At 46.5% G+C, this 25,089-nt stretch overlaps 1 pseudogene; it reads left to right on the top strand.

The window, feature by feature from the left end:
- LOC129327782 (zinc finger protein 420-like) overlaps positions 1-25,089 on the top strand; it is a 60,504-nt pseudogene that overhangs the window by 20,966 nt on the left and 14,449 nt on the right.

The raw sequence follows: 25,089 nt of genomic DNA, 5'->3' as shown, positions 1-25,089 counted from the left end.
GGGCCCCCAAGTTCTTACGTTATGCTGGCAGGGAAGGTTTGAGTCAGGAGGAAGTTCCCCGATCATTCCCCCCCTCCTTATCCCCTGTGTTCCCTACTGGACCCCGGCCTGTTGCCTCTTATGGCAATGCATGCCCTGCCCCTCCCTCCAGAAGCAAAGCAGGCTTATGGAGGCCAGAAGCAACACAGGCCAGGTGACAAAATGATGTTGCCCATTTTGTTATTGGGTTTCAGTTTGAAAACAAGGGGATTTGGGGAAGACCTCCTGTGCAGGAAGAGAAATGGGGGTGGGGAAGCAAGACAACCAAGGGTCCATTTCAAAGCATTCCTTGGGATGTTTTTGTATGGGATAATAATAACAACAACAACAACAACATTTGATTTATATACTGCCCTTCAGGACAACTTAATGCCCACTCAGAGTAGTTTACAAAGTGTTATTATTACCCCACAACAATCACCCTGTGAGGTGGGTGGGGCTGAGAGAGCTCCAGAGAACTGTGCCTAGCCCAAGGTCACACAGCTGGCTTCAAGTGGAGGAGTGGGGAATCAAATCTGGCTCTCCAGATAAGAGGCCCGTGCTCTTAACCACTACACGAAACTGGCTCTCTCCTCCTGTTTTGTCTAATCAAGGACACAATCTACGTAAAAGTTGTTCATAGAATTATTGGGTTGGAAATTGTCTCAAGGGTCATCTAGTCCAACCCCCAGCACAATGCAGGAAATTCAGTTACCTCCCCTCCCACCCACACACACCCAGTGACCCTTACCACATGCCCAGATGATAGCAAAACACCGTCAGGATCCCTAGCCAAACTGGCCTGGGGAAAATTGCCACCTGACCGCAAGGTTGTGATTGGCCTTACCCTGGGCGTGTAAGAAGGGGCCACAATAACTAAGCACTGATGTAACCCTTCCTAATCTCCCTCTCATTATCTACCTAAGATCACAGATGCAGAGGAGTTAGCTATGTTAGTCTGTGGTAGCAAAATCAAAAAGAGTCCAGTAGCACCTTTAAGACTACCCAATTTTATTGTAACATAAGCTTTCGAGAATCAAGTTCTCTTCGTCAGATGCATGGTACAGAAACTAAGATCACAGAATAAGCGTTGCTGTCAGATGGCCATCTAGCCTTTGCTTAAAAACCTCCAAAGGAGGAGAGCCCACCACCTCCCAAGGAAGCCTATTCTACTAAAGGACCTCTCTGTCAGGAACTTTTTCCTAATGTTTAGCTGAAAAGTCTTTTGGTTTAATTTCTACCCATTGGTTCTGGTCTGGCCTTCCTCTATATGAAGATAGTTATCATATCACCTGTCAGATGTCTCCTCTCCGGGCTAAACATACTGAGCTCCTTGAAACTTTCCTCAAAGGACTTGGTCTCCAGACCCCTCACCATCGCTGTTGCCCTCCTTTAGACACGTTCTAGCTTGTCTATATCCTTCTGAAATTGTGGTGCCCAAAACTGAACACAGTACTCTAGGTGAGGTCTAACTAGAGCAGAATAGAATGACACCATCATTTCTCGTGATCTGGACATGATGCTTCTGTTGATACAGTTCAAAACTGCATTTGCCTTTTCATCTACCATATCATGCTGCTGATTCATGTTCAGTCTATGGTCTACTATAACCCTTAGATCCTTTTCACACCTACTGCTACCAAGATAAGTCTCTGCCATCCCATAATAATGCATTTGATTTTTCCTACCTAAATGCAGAACTTTGCATTTATCTCTGTTGAAATTCATTTTATTTGTTTTAGCCCAGTTTTCCAGCCTGTCAAGGACAGCCTGTATCCTGACTCTGTCTTCTACCATATTTGCAATCCCTCCCAATTTAGTATCATCTGCACATTTAATAAACATTCCCTCTATTCCTTCATCCAAATCACTTTCTAAATGCTCAAAGACTGACTCTTTTGACAATTTGTTCTAGAACTTTTCCAGGTAGAGATGTCAAGCTGACAGGTCAGTAGTTACCTGAATCCTCCTTTTTCTCCTTCTTGAAGATGGGGACAACATTTGCCCGTCTCCAATCTTCTGGCCTGATCTCTAAGAATTCTCAAAAACAATGGACAGAGGCTCAGGGCCAAGCTACACATGACGAATGACACTTGAACGGCAAGTGGATTGAGTGGAGGGCAAGTGAACAGGGAGAAATACACTTGCCGTTCAAGTGTCATTCGTCATGTGTAGCTTGGCCCTCAGAAATTACATCAGCAAGCTCTTTTAGATCCCTTGGATGAAATTCATCTGGCTCTGAGGACTTAGGTTCATTTAAAGAAACTGGGTCTTTCTGTACTACCTATATGTTGATCCTAGGCAGCGACTCCCGTCCCCCATCCTGTTTTCTGTTATTGCCATGTTGAGCACCGTTTTCCTCACAGGAGGAGACTGAGGAAAAGTAGGAATTGAGCAGTTCTGCCCTCTCTTCATCACCTGTTACAGTTTCACTTTCTGGTCCCTGCAATGGGCCTACCATGTCATTTGTCTTTTTCTTATTTTGAACATAAACAAAGAACCTTTTGGGGGAGGTTGTTTTTAGCATCTCTTGCTGGCCTAAGCTCATACTGAACTTTAGCTTTTCTAACACTGTCCCAACAAGCATTGATTATTTGTTTATATTCATCCTTGGGTTTTTTATTTTAAGAACATACTTTATACAAAATAACAAATTCTTAGGGAAATAAAATCTACAGATCTCCAACGAACAAGCTTTATTTTAAAAAAAAATCCTTAAAAAAATTACCCAACACACAATAATAAACTAACTATTGAGGTAACTGTCACTCTCAGGGAATAAAGGGAATCAGTAGACCAAGACAAAATATACACAATACAAAAATAAATAGCATTCCCCTTTCCAGTATTGACCAGGAGAGTTTGAACCCAGCTCTTTGCAGCAGCAAGAGAGGGTGAGCAAAGGATCCCTGATGCTGTGCTCCAGGCTTCATCCTTGGTTTTAAGACCCTCCTTCCATTTCCTAAATGAGTCTTTTTTTATTTCTCAATTCATTAGCAAGCTGTTTATGGAGCCATCTTGGCTTTGCTGAGCTCCTCCCATTTTTCCTTCTCATAGGAATTGTTTGTGATTGTCCCTTCAATATTGCGCCTTTAGGAAACTCTCACCCCTCTTCAGCTCCTGTCTCCTTAAGTGTTTCTGACCATGGGATTCTACCCAGCATAACTTTCAGTTTGTTAAAATTTGCTTTTCGGAAGTCCAACCTATATGTCTGACTACACACAGCTTTTCCCTTCCCCAAGACTGTAAATTCCATAATTTCATGGTCACTGCTCCCAAGGGTGTCCACTACTTTCACCTTGTCAACTAGTTCTTTCCTGTTGGTGAGAATCAGGTCCAAGATAGCAGAACCCCTTGTTTCACTCTCTACTTTTTGAAAAAATGAAGTTGTCATCAAAACAAGTCAGGAATTTATTTGACCTTTCCTTTTTAAGAGTTAGACTTCCAACAGATATCTGGGTAGTTGAAATCTCCTATGACTAATGTGTCCCATCTCTTTGTGAACTGTGTAATTTGTTCTAGGAGTTTCTCATCCAAGTCCTCTGCGTGTCTTGGTGGTCTATAGCTGACCCCTACCATAATATCATGATTATTTCTTACTCCTTTTATTTTTACCTATGCTCAGATACATGTATTTCCTCACAAGTATATACCTCCTTTACATATAATACTCCTCCTCCGCCCCCTTCTTTATTTGTCTCTCTCTTTTGAACAAGTTGTATGCCTCAGTCCTAGAATTCCAATTATGAGTGTCCAAAAACCAAACCATGGTCCAAAAACCCAAATCTTTTCTTATGACGACACCATCTACATAACCAGTCTTTTATTTGCAGTATTCTTATTTCCCTTCCTAAACCACGGCCTGCGACAGGAAGAACTTATGATAATACAACCTGCACTCCCAGGTCCTTAATCTTTTTACCCAGAGCCACATACAGTGCAATCCTATGAAGAGTTACTCCAGTCTAAGCCCATTGAAGTCAATGGCCTTAGACTGGAGTAACTCTCCATAGGATTGCACTGATAGTCTCTTTTAAGGCATTCTGGACTGTGCCAGGCGGTGTCATTTGTTCCCACGTGGATCAGCCAGAAGGGATAATAATCTGTGGGCTTGATGAGTCATCCTACACTTTCTGTCACATCCAGGATAGGTGCACCTGGTAGACAGCATACCTCTGAGGATGACAAGTCCGGTTGGCACACTTTACCCTCTAGCCCTCTCAGTAGGGAATCCCCAATAACCAGCACTCGCCTTCTCCTATTTTGGGGAACAGACAGGAACCTTCTTGTGGGTACCACTTCCAGAACATGTTAGAGCCGAACTAAACATGACAGAGAATGCACAGCTCTTCCCAGCAGCAGCTCCATTTCTGGATTCTTCCTCCTCCTCCCGTTTGATGACAGCCCATCACAACCTCCTGCCGTGAGGAAGAGTTGTAGCTCAGTGGGCAGAGGCCCTGCTTTACCTCTTGGTGCTCTCGGACATGGTGCCAGAGACTTCGAGATGATTGTTCTGGGTGATTTCAACATGCCTGTCCGAGGTCTGAGGCACAGCCCCTGGCTTTGCCGGGAGGAAGCAGTGGGAGACAGCCGGGAGGCAGTGGCCCTGATGCCCCGGCCAGCCATCAGAGCCAGAACCTGCCTATGCCAGGGGAAAGGGGGAAAGGTCCAAGGCCCCAGCGGGTTAGAAGGGGCAGACCCAGGCCAGCTAGCTCCCCCCTCCAGGGAGAAGGCAGGGGACTGGGCAAAGCAGAGGGAGAAGGCAAAGGCAGGGGGAATAGGGACCCAGCAGCGGCCCAAACAGAGCCCTTACCAGCCGAGGAGAAGAAGCAGCCACAACAACTCAGAGCCACGCCCCAGCCTATCCGCCAGCTAGAAGGCAATAACCAGGCTCAGGGAGTGCCAGGAGCAAAGGACTCCAGGTGGAGCTGCCACAGGCATTCTGGGAGAGGAGATGGGCAGCCCAGCCCAGCATCAATGGGCAGGCAGCCCAGAAGCTGGCCAGGGCAATTCCTCATGAGCAAGGCCAGGGAACCTCAGCAGCACAGAAGCCAACACGGGCAGCTCCTCATGAGCAAGGTCAGGCAAGCTCAGCAGCTCAGAGGCCTACTGGGGCAGCTCCTCAGGAGCAAGGCCAAGGAAAACTCAGCTGGGGTTTGTTCGCACTTAACCCCACCCTGCCAGAAAGGCAAGGAAGCCTAGAAGGGATTAGTGATGGGAGAGAAACACCTGAGGGGAGGCACAGCTGGGCCAAGTCAGGAGAGGAGAGCCTGGAAGGAGGGCGGGGCAGAGAAGGAAAGCCCTATGAAGTATGGCTAGGAAGAGCTCTGAGGTGGTGGGTGTGAGTAGGAGTGGAGTTGGAGCAGAGGCAAGGAGGAGTGTGGATGGAGGAGGAGATGGCAGAGTTCAAAGGGCACAGGTTGAGCAGGCCAGCAAGTGGATTGAGAGGGAGTCTGGGTGATGTATACCACCCCTCCTTCCACAGAGCAGGGTCCTGCAGCATCCCTGGCACCCCTTTGATGTCAGGAGCAGACCGCCTGGCGCCCCACCCAGTGGGGGCCGCTGCAAGCCCTGACAATGCCGAATGTTCCACCCAGGGCTGGCCCGGAATGTCATTGTGGCATTGGCAGCCTTGTGCCACTTTCGCAGAGGGACAGGCCCCGCACATGAAAAAGGGCGCACCCTGGACTGAGTCTTTTCTGCTCAGCCTTTGAGGGAAGGTCTTTTGGGACTGGAGATTGGGCCTGAACCCATGGTCTGACCGTTACCCACTGAAGGCAAGCGGGAATATGGCACTAAAACCCTGCAAAAAGGGGGGAGATGTTAAAATAGTTCACCCCTGGAGGGTCATAGATCCTTCTGGGTTCCATCCCAATTATTTAAAGTATCTTGACGTCTTCTGACTCCTAAATCTGAAGCTTTACTGGGTCAAGAAAAGACAATTACTGTGATGCTTTTGTGATACCTGAAGTGGTCACCCAAATCCAACACCTTGTGTATAGAGACGTCCCTCTGCACATCTCCAGAGCACAAACCAAATGATGCCCTGGGGTGTGTGTGTGTGTAATGCAATTGCAGGGTCCTGTTCCTATATATACTGGAGTCCCGTTATTGTGCAGCCTGCAGGAATGGGGGGGCAGCCAACTTCAAAAGGACGAAGGGAGTTTCTCAACCCTCCTGCGTTACAACTTGATAGAATGGGAAATTAATTTCACCTGAATGCTTCCAGAGAAACACGGAGCCGCTTTAAGCATGGCTAATAGAAAGACTTAGTACAGCTACATACACAGAGGGTAACCAAGGAGGTTGGAACAAAAGAAAAATATAAAATACTAGCAACAGAGCCCATTGTGAGAAAAAAACACAACGGGCTCTAGAAAACTGATTTAGTGGGGCCCTGCTGCAGGTCCTTGGGAGGGCAGCGCTGCCATGACGGGCCTGTCTGCCACCTTTATGGCCCGCATCAGGTGGCTCTGGAGGCTTGAAGCGCTGCTGGGGCGGCAAGGGCCCTGGAGTGCTCCTGCGCCTCACAGCCACCCGATTCGGCCCCATGGCTGGCTGCAGAGGCGGGGAGAGCTGCCGGGGGGGGGGGTGGCAAGGGCTCCGCTGTGCTTCAGCGCCCCACAGTCATATGCAGAGCGGGGAGCATTGCAGGGGGGAGCAAGAGCCCTGGCATGCAGAGGCAGAGTGTGCTACTGGGGGAGGGTGCAGCAAAGGCCCTGGCATGGTCCTGTGCCCCGCAGCCAGCTGCTGCAGGGGCGGCAAGCCCCCTAGTATGCTCCTGCATGCAGCTGCAGAGGCGGGAACCACTGCTGGTGGGCAGCAAGGGCCCTGGCGTGCTCCGCGTAGAGTTGCCAGCCTCCAGGTAGCGGCTGGAGATGTCCTGGAATTACAACTGATCTCCAGGCCAGAGATCAGTTCACCTGGAGAAAATGGCTGCTTTTAGGGGGTGGAGTCTATGGAATTATGTTATGTTGAGGTCCTTTCTGTCCCCAAACCCCACTTTCTCCAGGTTTCACCCCCCAGATCTCCAAGAATTTCCCAACTTGGAGCTGGTGCCCCCCACAAGCAGCTGCAGAGTGGGGAGTGCTGAGGGGGGTGGCAAGGGCCCTGGTGTGCTCCTGCTTCCCACAGACACCCGATTGGGGCAGAATCAGACGGCTGGAGACGCAGGGAGCATTGTCGGGGGGCGGCAAGCTCCCTGGTGTGGTCCTGCACCCCAGAGCCGCCCAATTTGGCTCCGATTGGGGCTAAATTAGGTGCCTGCAGAGGGAAGGAGTGCTGTGTTTGTAGGGGGGAGACCTGGCTTCTGCAAGTCTGACCATGTAAAAGAATGGGAGGTAGAGCTGGTCTCCAGGAGTACAGAGGCCAGGTCTACTAGCCCTCTAAAGGAAAGAAAGGTAGACCTGGCCTCTGCAGGTCCTGAAGCTAGATCTACCAACTCAGGGAAGGAAGGGGGGAGATAAACCTGTTCTGAGGTCTACTGCACTGGCAATGCTTTGGATGATAGACCTGGTGTCTGGGAGTATAGCAGCCAGGTCTACCAATCCCGAAATTAACACAAGAGAGAGGTGCAGGATGAATTAGCAAACAAACTATATAAACCGCACCCTACTAACTAGATTATATGAATTTATCAACTTGTTTAATAAAGCACTTTCATAAGAATTATAAATACAAGCAAAATACAAATTCACATCATCTGAGGATCAACATCCATCATAACCCAATTCAAATATATAATTAAAGAGCCCTCCAAGCCAAAATAACCATATGATTGCACTACTACATACTCACATTACAGTATTTATTGAAATGTCATCCATCAAAACTGTTTGTGAGTATGTAGTAGTGCAATCATATGGTTATTTTTGTGCATTGTATATGAATTCTAAAAATTATTTTTGGATGTATTTTACAGAAGTAACTGCTTTGATAAAGGGATTCCGGAACGGGAGTTTCTGCTGGCAACCCGTCAGCAGTTACCTTTACTATATTTGAGTCTTGCACAGCACAACAAAAATTATATATTTGAATTGGGTTATGATGGATGTTGATCCTCAGATGATGTGAATTTGTATTTTGCTTGTATTTATAATTCTTATGAAAGTGCTTTATTAAACAAGTTGATAAATTCATATAATCTAGTTAGTAGGGTGTGGTTTATATAGTTTGTTTGCAGGTCTACCAATCCAGCAGAGTCATAGTAGGTAGACATGGCCTTCTCGGGTCCAGAGGCCAGGTCTACCTGCCCAGCCAAGGAAGGGAAAGGTAGACCTGGTCTCTGAAGGAACGGGAAAGGCCAGGAGTGGGGGGTGGGGGGAGAGGAGGCAAGCACCTGTTGCTTCTGGGCCTAATCAGGTTGGAAGGGCGAGGAGTGGGGGTTGGGCGGGGAGAGGAGGCAGGTGCCCTTTGCTCTGGCGCCCAGTTCAGCTGGAAGGGGTGGTAGGTGGGGGGAAGGAGGCAGGTGCCCGCCAAGCTTCTGGGCTCGATCGGGTTAGAAGGATGGGGGAGGGGGGAGGCAGGTGTCCGTTGCTCCTGGGCCCGATCGGGCTGGAAAGGCCAGGAGTGCAGGGTGGGGGGAGGAGTCAGGCACCCGGCAAGCTCCTGTACCCAGCCTGGTTTGGCTTCAATGCCAGCTTAACTCCCAGCTTATCTCCGCTAGGGGCGCTGGAGAGCACGCCTGCGCTGTAGAATCCATGTGCATCATCGGAAAGATGCTAAGACAATTATGTTATAGGATAAATTTGAGTGTAAGAGAGAAGAATAAAAACACTGGTGTATAATTTAATTAATCAGGTAAAATGCATAAGTTAGATTTAAAACATCCACAACGTGGTTCAACATATAAGTACTAAAACCTTGTATATATACATTTAAAATCACTCATATCCTGGGAAATTAGTATATTTCATCTCCACATGCAGAAAACCCAAATCCAAATCCTTTTAGCCCGAAGGTCTTCCTCAGTGGTTAGTATATCTCATAAACAATGCTCCTCCGATATACTAAATGAAGCACAAAAGAATGACCTAGCACAAAAGGGACACTGAGATGTGAAATGCAACAGCATGGAGTGAATTCCATGGAAATTCTCCCATAGAACTGCATGAACCATCATAAGGGCACTTCATCAAGGCAGGAGTTCTTCCTTCGCCTATAAGTCTGTTCTAGACAGTCAGCAGCAGAAGGTCTAAGGTTCAAGATGGAGTGCTGGACTTTGACCGGAAACTTCTTGGACAGGGGAGCCCAGTGGGCTGTTGGAAGGCCCTGAAGAATGCCGATCGAGCAAGGCATCAGGGTGCTGAAGTAATAAGAATGATGCATTTGAATAATTTTGGATTCGGGGGGTGGTGGAATCTGAATACAAATTTATATTTTTGTGCCCAAATGTCTGGGATACTGATATTTATGGCCTTCCTGATACCAGAATCTGAAAAAGCACCAAATTTTTAAAAGCGCAGATCCCTCTTTCCAAGTTGTGGCACGACATCATTCACTCCAGTCCGCAACTGAACCCTGACAGAGACGATGTTCCTTACATGCTGATCGTTGCACAAGAATGTGCTCCTTCCAGATATTCTCATGTTGGAGTCATTGGAAGGCCAAGTTCACTTTCCTTCATGGAAAGCATTTCTGCCCAAGAAACACTGAGAGTCCAATTGCCTCCTCTTCCCCTTCCTCCAAAGTAATATCAATAAAGAAAGGAGGCCTCATATTTAGCCAGCTGGGTGCTCCTCCGGAGAGTCCTTAGAAGTAACTGCAGAGAAATAAAACAAGGTTTTTGCCTGGAGATTGCTGAGGGTTTAGTGGCCTCTAGTTCTCATTGGGGAAAATATTGCTTGGTAATTGCTGTCTTTTATTCCATCAGGGCATGAGTGGGAGACAAAGAGTGGCAAGGAACCAGGAGGAATGGCTGTGGCAAGAGTGGAGGATGTGGAGGCAGAAGAGGAACCTGGGAAACGAGGTTTATGGAGTAGACAGCTGAGAAGGACAACAGAAGTCCATTGGGTGAAGAAGAAGGATTTGGCTGCCTCTCAGTGTAGGACCTTGCATGCAATCCCAGGCCATGAGAAAATACACAATGAAGAGGGAAGAAATAAATGGTGTGTGAATGGGAAACGGTTCGGGTATAAATCGAGGGTTATGAAAAAACAAAATATTCAAACAGGAGGAAAGCCCTCTCAATACTTGGAGTGTGGGAATAGCTTCTCTCAGAATAACAACTTTAAGTTTAACCAGAAAATTAACAAAAGGGAGAAAGAATATAAATGTTTGGAGTGTGGGAAGTACTTCTCTCGGAATTACAGTCTTATTTCGCATCAGAGGATCCACACAGGGGAAAAGCCATATAAATGTTTGGAGTGTGGGAAGAGCTTTTCACGGAATTGCAACCTTACTTTGCATCAGAGGATTCACACAGAAGAGAAGCCATATAAATGTTTGGAGTGTGGGAAGAGCTTTTCACGGAATTGCAGCCTTACTTTGCATCAGAGGATTCACACAGGAGAGAAGCCATATAAATGTTTGGAGTGTGGGAAAAGCTTCTCTCGGAATCATCGTCTAACTGAACATCAAAGGATTCACACAGCAGAAAAGCCATATAAGTGCTTGGAGTGTGGGAAGAGCTTCTCTCGGAATGATAGCCTTTCTTCACATCAGAAAAGTCACACAGGGGAGAAGCCATATAAATGCATAGAGTGTGGAAAGAGCTTCAGTCAGAGTAGCCACCTAACAATACATCACAGAGTTCACACATTGGAAAAACCATATGAATGTTCTGTTTGTAGCAAGAGTTTTTCTCAAAAATTTCATCTTATTCAACATAAGAGGGTGCACACAGGGGACAAGCCATATCAATGCTCAGATTGTAGCAAGTGCTTTTCTGATACATCAAGCCTTAATCATCATCGGAGAATTCACACAGGCGAGAAGCCCTACAAATGCTTGGAGTGTGGGAAGAGCTTCTCAGTGAGCAGCAGCCTAAAAGTACACCAGAGGATTCACACAGGGGAGAAGCCCTACAAATGCTTGGAGTGTGGGAAGAGCTTCTGTCGGAGAGACAGCCTTCGTTTACACCAACGCATTCACATATAAATATTGAGCCTGACTCTGAAGGAAGAGTTGTTTATATACATTCAGCCTTTACAGTACATGTGAAGATTGTGACAGAGAAAGTGCCTTGAATGTGCAAAGGGCTTCTATTGTGTTAATCAACATCAAATAATTCTCCCGAATTATTTTTCCTGAAGAAGACATAATTTGGGTTTTGGCAGAACATGCATGAGTCTGGTTTTCATGGACTTAAAGAGTGCATATCATTAGTCAACACAAGACTGTCTGAAGGCTCACAGGGACTTTGATCCAGGAGGTCTGTTTTGACAAGGCGATCCAATGGTTATATGGTTCTGTGGAAGGTGACTAAACTCAAAGCACATAACTTATGAGGAAATATGAAGAAAAGGAACATAAATGGTGATTGAGGGGGGATTTATAATAGTTAAATAGTAAGAGTAAAATTAACAAGCTAAGATAGAAAACTTGCTAAGCCGAGCAAAACATTGAAAATAAAATATTCAGGGTTCTCTTCTGCCTTGATCATTATTAGATATCCTATTCAGAAGCAGTAGAGCGATGAGAGAGAAGAAAACTTACCCTGAAGATTATATATTTTGATACCTCTAAGTATTGTGATTCATACAATTAGATACTAATTGGATTATGATTTTGCTTTAAATGATTATAAGGTTTTTTGGAAGTTGATAATGGAATGACAATGTCCCGATGCGGACTCACGCTGGCAGCAGGCAAGGGATAACTCCCAAGTTGTCCGAGAAGGGCAGCACCCAGTTCCAAGGTTCAGGCACCAATTGGGCACACTCACGGCTTCAAGTCCAAAGGGGAATTCCAGAAACACATCCACAGGAACAGGCCAAGGTCAGGGACAAGAGAATCAGTTCCAAACACAGCAGCAAGGTCATTAGTAAGCAGACTCGTTGCTTCCACGCAGCCACTCCCTCTTCGGCTGCTTTTAACCCTCACAGGGCTCAGCTGCCTGTGCTACAGCAAGCACCTGCCTGCTGTTTCAGTCCTGCTCCTGCGAGCACTCATCATCACTAATGATGCTGGGCCGGTGCTGTGCTGCTAGCCTGGCACTGCGCCTTCTGGCTTGGAGGGCTCTTCTAGCCCTCCTCTGGCAGCGCTCCCGAGGCTCTGGTGAGGAAGGGGGAGAGCTGGTCAGCACCTGGCTTTCTGTTGCCAGCCCAGGGCTGGGAAGCTGAGGGACCGATGTGCTGGGACCTGGCTGTGGACCAATATCTGAGCCTTCAGGGCCTGCCTCCTCCTGCAGTGCCTCTGCCACTGGCTGTGGATCTGGGTCAGGTTCACCAGCTGCCTCTTCCTCAGAAGAGTCCTCTGAGTCTCTCTGCTCCGCTGGGCCAGGTTGGTCCATGACAAATGAACACAAACAAGAGACTGAGGAGGAGATCTATTTTAAGCCCTATATATTCTGTTACAGTATAATTAAAATTAAACTAAAATAATTAGTATGTTTTAAGGGCTATATATTCTGTTATAGTATAACTAAAAGAAAAATAGACTAACAGTTTATTTTAGTCTATAGTCTAACAGTTAAATAAAAACATTAAATTAACAAGCTAAGATATTCAACTTTGTTTAGAAGCATTATAGGGGTGATGGAGGGGAAAATTTACTTTGATGTTTATACATTCTGGTATCTTTAACCATTATGATTTATCTGATTAGAAATTAACTAGAAATTAATTGATTCTCTTAGCCTTATTCCCTTTATTATTGTTGTTCTGTATGTCAAACTGTGGAGAAGATGTTAGAGGGTCATTTATATCTACTCAGGAAGGTGGGTTTGGGTTGTGTCATCCTGTAAGAGATTCCAGGGTGTGGAATGCTAATGGAATGCTAATGCTTCTCTGTATCCTGAGGAGGTTCTTTTACATATGGATTGGTGCCTGATATGCTAATCTTATCTGCAGGGCTATTGTAACTTGTAGAGTATTTTGTTAGCCTGGTGTTTTTCAGGACTGGAAACCATGCTCTGTTCATTCTTAAGGTCTCTTCTTTCCTGTTGAAGTCTTGCTTATGCTTATGAATTTCAATGGCTTCCCTGTGCAATCTGACAAAGTAGTTGGAAGTGTTGTCCAGTATTTTGGTGTCCTGGAATAAGATACTGTGCCCTGTTTGAGTTAGGCTATGTTCAGCCACTGCTGATTTTTCAGGTTGACTTGGCCAAGAGTTTCCACCCCACAGTATTCTGAGCATGGCTGTTGCATAGAATAAGGCAGGTGTAGGGTTAGAAGAGTTAGCCATCTTAGTCTGTAGTAGTAAAATAGTAAAGAGTCCAGTAGCACCTTTAAGACTAACCAACTTTATTGTAGCATAAGCTTTCGAGAGCCACAGCTCTCTTCGTCAGATGCAGGTGTAGGGCTGTGACTCATACAGAGATGCAGCAGACAGCAGCCTCTCTCCACTGTGAATTCAGTGTTTGGAGCTTTACCGCAGGTTCTCTTGGTTTAAATGGACTTTGTTTGAGACTAGAACAATGTCATACAGTGAGGGGAGGATTCTGCTTTCTGTTCCATTCCCCTTTCCCTACCCAAAACAACCCCACTGGGCTCAATCCAGAGTACCTGAGCTACCTGCAGGAGAGACAAAAGGCATGGAGGACGAATCCCCCATTCCAGTCTTGAAGAGCCACATTGCCCTAGAAGCTCCAGCATTCTCACACCTACTTCCCAGGATACAGAGGCTGCTTACAGCATTCTGCAAACTAAGTAAAGCAGAACTATTGAGGAGTGCATTTAATGGCAATAGAGTGGTATTATTAGAAAAGACACTTTTATGAAGGCATGAGGACTATGACGTTTCTCTGTGTCTATATTATGTATTATCTGTTTGATGACTGTAATACTATCCTACTCTCAATATGTTGTTTTTATATTTACCTATTCTGGGTTTTGCATTGCTTAACATTCGAGGTGGGCACGGTCCGAAAAACGGACCTAAATTAGATGCGGTCTGGCCTGGCTCATAGTTCGCAAACACATGATTTGGGGGTCTCACTTTGGTCTGTTTGGGCCGGTCCGTAGTCTGTGAGTCCAGACATGCTGGCGTCGATCTGTCAATTCCCAAGGTAATGGAGGGGATGTCCACAGCCCTTTTGCAGCCCTTAAAAACTTAATAGGCAGCTCTGCCTGCCAAGCAGACAGTTCCTGTTCTGCAACATAGGGGTAGACATTCTGCAGCCAATCTTAGCCCTCAAAATCTTGATAGGCAGCTCTGCCTGCCAAACAGAGAGCTCCCATTCTGCAACAGAGGGGTGGACAGTCTGCAGCCAATCTTAGCCTTCAAAGCCTTGATAGGCAGCTCTGCCTGCCAAGGAGAGAGCTCCCATTCTTCTCTATGCAAGCAAGGAGCAAGAATTAATTTCTTAGGCAACAACTGGGAAAGTGTCTGTATGGTGAGTGAGGGGGCTCTTCCTTCTCTCTTTTCTGTTTGATTTTGTCTCACTGCAACTTTTTGGTGTTGCTAGCCAATGCAAGTCAATGGGCATTTGCAACTCCTAGTATCTACTGGAAGTTTCCTGGGAGTGGCTGCTTTGGGGGTCTGTAACTTGGACGTCCAAAATGCAATCTTGACCAAACTTGGAAGGTGGCTGGAAGAGAGGCCGCTGAAGATTATCTGCAGTTTTGGGCTCTCTGGGTGTGAAGGAAGCAAAGCCAGGGCTACCAGACGTGATGGACCACGGACCGATGAACTGGTTTGTGAAATAGGCTGGTCCGTGAAAAGTTTGTGGTCTGTGAAAATCAATGGACCTTGGGCCAGCAGTCCATGGGGTATTCCTATCCATGCCCACCTCTGTTTAACATAACTTATCTGATGCTCAGTACTTTGTTTCTCTTTGCTTTAATCCTAGTCCTATTACGTTGCTTATTAGATCACTCTGACTGTTGATTGCATTGATGTATACTGTGTAATATGCCTTTATTCTTACTGAATGAACAATAAATACATAAATATATGGAATCATGATTACTAGTATATAACTTGAAGGTTACTCAGGCAATGCAATAACCCCAGTTTCTCCCACTAACCCCAGCTAAGAATCCAAAAGATGGGACCTGGGCTGGATAATGGAAGAGGGGATGAAAAAGTAGCATTGCCTCCACCCACTGACTTCCACTGCTCCCAACCAAGGGGGGATTATCACTAAAAAGAAGCAAGGCAAATCCAATTTCAGATCATACCCCCGGCCCCTCATTAGATCCTGCCCATCTGCTCCAGCCCTCTTGGGAGGCCTTGCATGGGGTGCCCCTGCTGTTACAGGCCAGTCGGGGGGGAAGTGGCAACCTGAGCCCGGGCCTTCTCTGGCATGGTGCCCAACCTTGGCAACCCCCTCCCTAAGGAGATACAGCTGCCTCCCTCCATTGTGTTCTTCCACCAGTGGATGCTGACTTTCTTGTTTGTTGATACTCGCTCATTCGCTGTTATTAGCCCTGCGTCCTGTTTGGGTTCTCATGTGTTTATACACTTTGTTAATTAGTTTAAATATTTTAATGATTTTAAATGTTGTTTTTGATGTGTTAGTGTGGAAATACTTGAAAGTATGCCACTTTGGGGACAATTTTTGGGTGGGAAAGTAACACAGAAATGTTCTAAATAATAATAATTGAATGAGAACTCAAAATACTGAGGGGGTTAATGGAACAAGGAGGGAAGGGTAATGAAAGCAGGAGGCATCCATATAGGCAATATAATTTAAAGCAGGTACAACAGAGGTGATATTATTTCAGACACCACTATTCATCCTTCTCCTTTCCTTCAAACGCTTCGTGTAACTCCTTTCCCTGACAAACTCCCCCAGGGGCCCAATCCCATAGGATTGCACAATACTGGCTCCCCCCACCTCCTCGCTCCCCCGCTTGACCTTCTTGCCTGCCAGGTTTCCCTCCTGTGTTTCCCCTGGTTTCCGGTGTTGGAATCTGAACTGCAGCCATCTTGATGTGTCTCATCCACCTGCTGATGCAGGGCCAAGCAGCAAACAGAAAATGGTGGCCCCCTTGTGTGGGGCCAGGACAGTGTAAAATCACCCGGGACACCCACAGGTTTGCTGCCTCTGGGTTGGAAAAACTTGTTTCTCAAGTTGACTTTCAACAACATCTTTAGAAAGTAGCATGGGTACCAGGCGAGACTCAAGGAAAGGGCATGGCACAAGCAAGGTGCCACCATGGAAAAAGCCCTGCATCTGGTTGTGGGTGGGTGGGGACCCTGAGCAGGACTTGGGAGGCAGATGTTAACTGGTGGGCTGGACAGTATGGGGGAAGTCCACCCCTCCCTGGCCTGCAGATTACAGAGGAAGTGATCGCAATGCTACAGACATCACTTCCCCAGGAGAAAATGGGTGCTGTGGTACTTCCACTCCCCAAACCCTGCCTTCTCCCAATCTCCGCCCCAAATCCCTAGGAATTTCCCAACCAGATTTGGCAACCCAATGCACAAGAAACCCCCCTGAATTTGACAGTGTGGCCCAGAGAGGCCTGAATCGAGGTGGTGACTGCAGAGAAGGGGGTTCCCTGTGGATCAGCATCAGTCACAGGGATGGGAAGTGCCAATGAGAATGTGTAATAATCAGAATAGTAGAGTCCAGTTGCACCTTCAAGACTAACCAACTTTATTGTAGCATAAGCTTTCGAGAGCCACAGCTCTCTTCGTCAGGTGCTCTGGACATGTAATCATCAAGTGAGCCTCGCAGCCAAGAAATACTGGATTAGTTCCAGTTACGAGATGAAATTTGGTTTGTGAGGAGAAGTAGAGGGGTGAGGCTCATTCCTGCCAGGATCTGCGTAACATGTTGTCTATGGAGCTGCCATGACCTGGAACTGTCAACCGAGTGCTCAACGGTAGCGCCGGCCCTGCCTGCTTCTGCCCCCAGCAAGTGAGACCGAGGCCGTGAGAGGTTCAAGGCACTTTATTGAGAGCAAGAGATACAGAGGCCTGCAGGTGCCCAAAAGGGGAACCCCGAGGCTTTCTGAGCAAGCATTTTTATAGTGGTAAATCATCACTGGAAATTGACAGATAAAACTACCCTATCCCATGTGCAGTTTCCGTCTCCCTCTCCCCACTGGCTGGGCTGTTTGGGAGTTACACCTTTCGGGTATTCACCTGGAAGTTCCACCTTAATTTACCTCTCCCACTATTCTAATAGTGAAACCCCTCTACTCCTATTTGCTTTGTACCTTATATGGTTTGCCACACATTAGCAACATACACACACACACGTCTGCAAGCCTAACCGCAAAAGCACAGCTCTTGAAGCATCTGTTACTTTACGTCCTAGTTTATATGACCGACCGCAGCTATTTTCATCTTGTAGAAACCACATACACTTCCTGCCTAAGCATGAAGGCAAGATAGAAAACAACGAATAATATTTATATATAGTCTACAAGCGAGCGGTTATATTATCTAAACCCCTGGCATATAGAGTGGGGCTTAAGATACAGCTGAGCCTGCAAGCCGGGCAGGGCTTGAGATATATCTACGGTTTGCAGGCAGGGTGGGGGGCCTGAGAAAAGAGGGAGCAATATGAATCTTACTTTTTGGATGCTGGCTTACACTGAGCTTTGGCCTCCGACGGCTGCCCTACTACCAGGTTTCCCCTAGATACTTTTGTCTGAATGCATTGCCTAACTCTTTATCATTATGCGTCTTTATACTGGTCTGTGACTGGTGTGGCCTTAGGGAAACGACGGAAATCACCACCCCATAAATGGAGAAACAGCGACACCTGCCTGTCGTTGAGGGCAAAATAATGACGTGCCAGAGGCGGTAGCTGCGGGATTGGCGCGCTTCCTCGCAAGCTGACACTGGCAAGCAGAACGGGTGAGATCCGGCTCCACGTGAAGACGGAATACCCTTGAATAGAAGACCACGCAGAAAGTAAGACTCTTGCGCCTACTTGTGTACAATGCCTTGTTTATTTTCGCTCCTGGTGAAGACAGGAAAACTTGGGCTGCTGCCCCAGGACTCTTTTTGGTTCCTCTTAAATCTGCTGGCATTGGGCAGGGATTCTCCTCTTCTTCATTATCCGTTCTTGTAGGCAGAATTGGGCTTTCTTGTGATTGCAGGAAAAATGTGTTGCTGATCCCTCCCAAGAGAGGTCTGGGGCAAGAAGGAGGTGGGGTATTATGCACGAATTGTGTGTGTGTGTGTATGCGAGAGTGAGAGAGAGAGAGAGATGGCTGGGGAGAGGACGGGGGTGGGGTGAGGAGAGAAAGGGAGAAAGAGGGGCAACCAGACGAAGTCCCTAGCCGTTGTCCCCCTTCGTTTTTAAAGTTTTTAAAACTTGAAATTCAAGCCCTTCTCATAATATGGCAGTTTGCCGCAGTACCTCCATTATACTCCTTTTTTCAGGGAGGTGGTTTCCTTTTCAAAATCTTTTGCGATGCAGAAGCTGTACAGGCAAAAATCTGTGAAGGAGCACAATTGAGCTTGGTATTCTATGGCACACACCTGCCCCATATCAAAGCCTCGTTGAAATAGGTTTGTTACAAGAAAGAGTACAAAGAGTACAAATGATGTGATCTCCATGAATGGCCCAGCTTATGTTTGTTGAGTTTATATTTGTCGTATGAAAGCTTTAGAGTAGAACAGAACTCCTTCTCAGGCAAAGACATTTAAAGCAGAGTTATTGCTTGAAAATGCCGCTGGGTATTTCTGGATTGCAACATGCAAGACTCTGAGGCTGAAAAAAATTAATTTTTATTGCCATTTGGTTGTGTTGTGCATTTTCTAAAAAAAATGAATGAGCAGCGTTGGAAATCTGCTTCGTTACCTTAGTGCTCAGGAATGCCAAGAGGTGAATCAAACGGGTGTCTTTTCCTCTTTCAGAGGCCCCCCCCCCCGATGTCCTTTGCGGAGGTGGCCGTGCTCTTCACGGAGGAGGAGTGGGCTCTCCTGGATCCGGCCCAGAGAGCTCTCTACTGGGAAGTCATGCAGGCAGTTCACGAGACTGTGGCTTTTCTGGGTAAGGGTCTTCCCCCTTTTTTCCTTGATAGGGAAGAGAAGGTCCTGGGGGCTTCTTCCTCAGTGCTGCTTTGTCTTCAGGACATCTTTGGCTTTCATCTGCCACTGAGGACAACAACAACTCCCCCTTCTCAGTTTGCAGTGCCTCCGAACGAATGCATTCAATACTTGGGCGCTGTGAGGAGAAATCTCTAGCTGGAGAAGGCTCTGATCAGGAGAGATGGATGATATCCCAGTTGAGCCTATCTCTGCGGAGGCCCCCTCCATCCTCTCTGCTGTGCGGTTCTGGGAACACTGCTCTGATATTTTGGAAGGACAAGAAGATGCTGGGTGGCTTCCAGTTTGAACCTTCTCCCCCCCTTTCATGATCCCCTCTTACATTCATACCCCGGAAAAACCACAGGGCACCCCAGTTTTTCACCTGACTTCTCTGAAAGATGTACTCCCACACCCACAAAATTCTCCTCCTTCCCTGCCATTCTAGCAATTATTATTAGTATTAGTATTATTTATATCCCGCCCTCCCCGCAAGCGGGCTCAGGGCGGGTTACAACAGAAGATAAAATATACCTATGGCCTGCTGCTTCCCTTTCCCTCATCCTGGGACTAAGGCATGGCCAGTAGCTTGAATCCTAGAAATAACCTCTGCCCCCCAGCTCCCCTCACCAGTATCTGCAGCTTTTCGGCACACAAACATACTTGAATGGACTAAATCCCGCCATATTCTTTTTCTGCTCTCCCTTCAAGGCCTTTGGGTCCCAGAGCCCTTCCTCAACCCTCAGCTGCCCCCAAGGGAAATGCTCTTCCTCCAGAGCTCTGTGGAAACGGGAAGGCACGAAGAGGCCGTCTGGTCAGGTGAGGGGGCAGAAGCAAGGCTGCAAAGGGATCATTTCTGGGTAGTGTTTAGGAGTTACTCTGTGAGATCTCCGTTCGGTCTGTTTTATCCAGTTGAGGAGTAAATCTGAGTCCAGGTGTCCAAAACATTAGCCGCATCGGGGCCATACCAGACAGGAGAGCAAATGCACAGCTACTTCAAGGAACAGCAGCTCCATGTCTGGTTTCTTCCCCCTTCCCTCCTTTCTTGAGCACACATGCTGAGCTCAGTGGTTAGAGCCTTTGCTGTGCATGTAGGAGGTCCCCAGTTCAACCCCCAGCATCTCCAGTGAATGGATCTCACACAGGAGGTGTTTGAAAAGACCTTTCTGTGCCTGTGGCCAGAGTGGATAATATTTTGCCAGCGACCCGAGTCAATGACAGTTTTGCAGATGAACCAGTGGTCTGACTCAGTATAGGGCAGGATCACGAGTTCGAATTCCAACTTCCTCCCCTGGCCAAACGTAGCAATACCGTGTTTGCTCTCGTTGTCACAGCAAATGCAAAGGCAAACAGATTCACCTCCTCCCCAGGTGATGTTCTCTGTTCTTCCCCCTCCAGGCCACCATCCTGCACCCCATCCTAGTAGGGAGCTTTCTGCTTCTTTTCAAAATCGTTGATTAGCATGTCTCAGTACAGTTTTCACTCTGTATCAATATACTTAATACTAATAACTTTTAACAAAATGACAAAAAGCCTGTAGGAGGATGGAGAATGGCGAGTGTGATGAGAATTGAGCCTCGTTTGAATGAGGAGGGAGAGGGGAACATCCGCCCCTCCCTTTCTGTGCTTTCCTAGAACCTGTTTGGGGAGGATCTCCCAGGAAAGATTATATATCAAGGGAGGTTTGGGAACCCCAAAACAGCCAATGAAAGCCCAGAAGGGTGACAAAAATAATGTGATGTCATGCAGAAGCCCAATTAAAATCCACTATCGTTTGAGGGAAACACAGCAAGAGCTCCATGATGAAGAACGTGTAGGAAATAGTAGTCAAAACTTTATGATGTTCAATGTATATAAGAAAAGTCACATCTAAATGGTGTGTTCTCGAATTTTCCCAGGTATAGAAAAATCTCAAATTGTCCAAGATGGCCACACCTCTCAGCTGGAGGAAGTGGAAGAGGCGTGTTTCCAGGACCCCAAGGAAACAGAGCTGCCAGCAGGTACTTGCTTGGAAGTGTCGGGGGGCCCTTTATGGTCTGAGAATAGGATTCCTATTTAATTTCACCCAGGAAAGATCTTTGTGTCCCGCCCTGAGTGTTTGTTCTGTGGCAAGACCTCATTCACTCTGCAAGTGAACCCTGAACAGGTCTCTGTTCTCTGTAGGCCGGTCCAGTCTTCTCAAAGTCATCCTAGAACAATTTTCTCCTCTCTCAGACTTCCTCTCTTTATGGACTGTAGATTCCTTCTTTCTCTCCACCTCACACAGATGATGGGACTTTGAGGGAAGAGGAAGGCCTTGCCTCGGAAGGAGTGCTGGACAGGTTACCTGGTGGCTCTCGAGAGAACGTGTCCTTCCCAGCTGAGCCAGGTGAGAGTGAGTCTCCTCTCCTTTGCTCCTGGAGAAACAGAGGCGGCAGTGCCAGGAAGGGTCTCTTCTTTGGGCCCCCCAAGTTCTTACGTTATGCTGGCACGGGAGATTTGAGTTAGGAGGAAGTTCCCCGATCATTCTCCCTCCCCTTCCTTATTCCCTGTGTTCCCTGCTGGACTCCAGGACTGTTGCCTCTTACAGCAAGGCAGGCAGCCCCTTGCCCCTCCCTCCAGAAGCAAAGCAGGCCTGGGGAGGCCAGAAGCAACAAAGGCCAGGTGACAAAATGATGTTGCCCATTTTGTTATTGTTTTTCAGTTTGAAAACAAGGGGATTTGGGGAAGACCTGGAAGACCTCCTGTGCAGGAAGAGAAATGGGGGTGGGGGAAGTAAGACAACCAAGGGTCCATTTCAAAGCATTCCTTGGGATGTTTTTCTATGGGACCTCCTCCTGTTATGTTTTGTCTAATCATGGACACAATCTACGTAAAAGTTGTTCATAGAATCATAGGGTTGGAAATTGTCTCAAGGGTCATCTATTCCAACCCCCAGCACAATGCAGGAAATTCAGTTACCTCCCCCCCCCCCGCGACACACACACCCAGTGACCCATATCACATGACCAGAAGATAGCAAAACACTGTCAGGATTCCTAGCCAAACTGGCCTGGGGAAAATTGCCACCTGACCGCAAGGTTGTGATTGGCCTTACCCTGGGCGTGTAAGAAGGGGCCACAATAACTAAGCACTGATGTAACCCTTCCTAACCTCCCTCTCACGATCTACCTAAGATCACAGAATCAGCATTGCTGTCAGATGACCATCTAGCCTCTGCTTAAAAACCTCCAAAGGAGGAGAGCCTACCACCTCCCGAGGAAGCCTATTCTACTAAGGGACTGCTCTATCAGGAACTGTTTCCTCATGTTTAGCTGAAAAATCTTTTTGTTTAATTTCTACCCATTGGTTCTGGTCCGACCTTCGGGCGCCATCCTCTATATGATAGCTCTTCAAATATTTGAAGATAGTTATCATATCACCTGTCAGTTGTCTCCTCTCTGGGCTAAACATACTGAGCTCCTTGAACCTTTCCTCACAGGACTTGGTCTCCAGACCCCTCACCATCTTTGTTACCCTCCTCTGGACATATTCCAGCTTGTCTATATCCTTCTTAAATTGTGGTACCCAAAACTGAACACAATACTCTAGATGAGGTCTAACCAGAGCAGAGTAGAATGATACCATCACTTCTCGTGATCTGGACACGATGCTTCTGTTGATATATCGTTTTGATAGATATATTTATTGGATTCACTGTACATATACAATTGATTGCACTGAATATAGTTTGTATGTAATTTAACACCGTGTAGTGTTTCCTTGGGTTCTGAGGCTTTATGACCCTTGTTTATGCCTTTTCATCTACCATATCATGCTGCTGATTCATGTTCAGTCTATGGTCTACTACAACCCTTAGATCCTTTTCACACCTACTGCTGCCAAGATAAGTCTCCGCCATCCCATAATTATGCATTTGATTTTTCCTACCTAAATGCAGAACTTTGCATTTATCTCTGTTGAAATTCATTTTATTTGTTTTAGCCTAGTTTCCCAGCCTGTCAAGGACAGCCTGTATCCTGACTCTGTCTTCTACCATATTTGCAATCCCTCCCAATTTAGTATCATCTGCACATTTAATAAACATTCCCTCTATTCCTTTATCCAAATCACTTTCTAAATGCTCAAGGACTGACTCTTTTAACGATTTGTTCTAGAACTTTTCCAGGTAGAGACGTCAAGCTGACAGGTCGGTAGTTACCCGAATCCTCCTTTTTCTCCTTCTTGAATATGGGGACAACATTTGCCCGCCTCTAATCTTCTGGCCTGATCTCCAAGAATTCTCAAAAACAATGGACAGAGGCTCAGAAATTATATCAGCAAGCTCTTTTAGTACTCTCGGATGCAGTTCATCTGGCCCTGAGCACTTAGGTTCATTTAAAGAAACTGGGTCTTTCTGTACTACCTCTGTGCTGATCCTAGGCAGCGACTCCCTTCCCCCATCCTGTGTTCTGTTATTGCCATGTTGAGCACCGTTTCCCTCACAGGAGGAGATTGAGGAAAAGTAGGAATTAAGCAGTTCTGCCCTCTCTTCATCACCTGTTACAGTTTCACTTTCTGGTCCCTGCAATGGGCCTACCATGTCATTTGTCTTTTTCTTACTTTGAACATAAACAAAGAACCTTTTTGGGGAGGTTGATTTTAGCATCTCTTGCTGGCCTAAGCTCTTACTGAGCTTTAGCTTTTCTAATGCTGTCCCAACAAGCATTGGTTATTTGTTTATGTTCATCCTTGGTTATAAGGCCCTCCTTTCATTTCCTAAATGAGTCTTTTTTATTTTTCAATTCATTAGAAAGCTGTTTATGGAGCCATCTTGGCTTTGCTGAGCTCCTCCCACTTTTCCTTCTCATAGGAATTGTTTGTGATTGTCCCATCAGTATTTCACCTTTAGGAAATTCTCACCCCTCTTCAGCTCCCGTCTCCTTAAGTGTTTCTGACTATCGGATTCTACCCAGCATAACTTTCAGTTCGTTAAAATTTGCTTTTCTGAAGTCCAACCTATATGTCTGACTACATACAGCTTTTCCCTTCCCCAAGACTGTAAATTCCAAAATTTCATGGTCACTGCTCCCAAGGGTGTCCACTACTTTCACCTCGTCAACTAGTTCTTCTCTGTTGGTGAGAATCAGGTCCAAGATAGCAGAACCCCTTGTTTCCCTCTCTACTTTTTGAAAAAATGAAGTTGTCATCAAAACAAGTCAGGAATTTATTTGACCTTTCATTTTTAACAGAGTTAGACTTCCAACAGATATCTGGGGAGTTGAAATCTCCTATGACTAATGTGTCCCCGTCTCTTTGTGAACTGTGTAATTTGTTCTAGGAGTTTCTCATCCAAGTCCTCTGCGTGTCTTGGTGGTCTATAGCTGACCCCTACCCTAATATCATTATTATTTCTTACTCCTTTTATTTTTACCTATGCTCAGATACATGTATTTCCTCACAAGTATATACCTCCTTTACATATAATACTCCTCCTCCGCCCCCTTCTTTATTTGTCTGTCCTTTTGAACAAGTTGTATCTCTAAATCCTAGAATTCCAGTTGTGAGTGTCCAAAAACCAAACCATGGTCCGAAACGCTGAAATGTTTCCTGGGCCGTTTTCACACTGCTTACCTACTGCCGCAACGACGCGAAATATCGCGCAAAAAATATGAAACATCGCCTTTTCTCGCGTGAGATTTTCATGACGTCATGCAAATCTCGTGCGGGGAAACACGATGTTCTGAGTTTTTTGTGCGATATTTCGTGTCGTTGCGGCAGCAGGTAAGCAGTGTGAAAAGGGTGCCAATGACACCATCTACGTAGCCACGTATTTATTTGCCGTATTCTTCTTTCCCTTTGTAAACCATGGCCTGCAACAGGAAGAACCGATGATAATACAACCTGCACTCCTGGGTCCTTAGCCCTTTTACCCAGAGTCACGTAGTCTCTTTTAACGCATTCTGGACTGTGCCAGGCAATGTCATTTGTTCCCACGTGGATCAGCCAGAAGGGATA

The sequence above is a fragment of the Eublepharis macularius genome, chromosome 4, assembly GCF_028583425.1.
Source record: "Eublepharis macularius isolate TG4126 chromosome 4, MPM_Emac_v1.0, whole genome shotgun sequence".
NCBI lineage: Eukaryota > Metazoa > Chordata > Lepidosauria > Squamata > Eublepharidae > Eublepharis > Eublepharis macularius.
The sequence above is the reverse complement of the archived record's forward strand: the minus strand, read 5'-3'. Positions and strand labels throughout refer to the sequence as shown.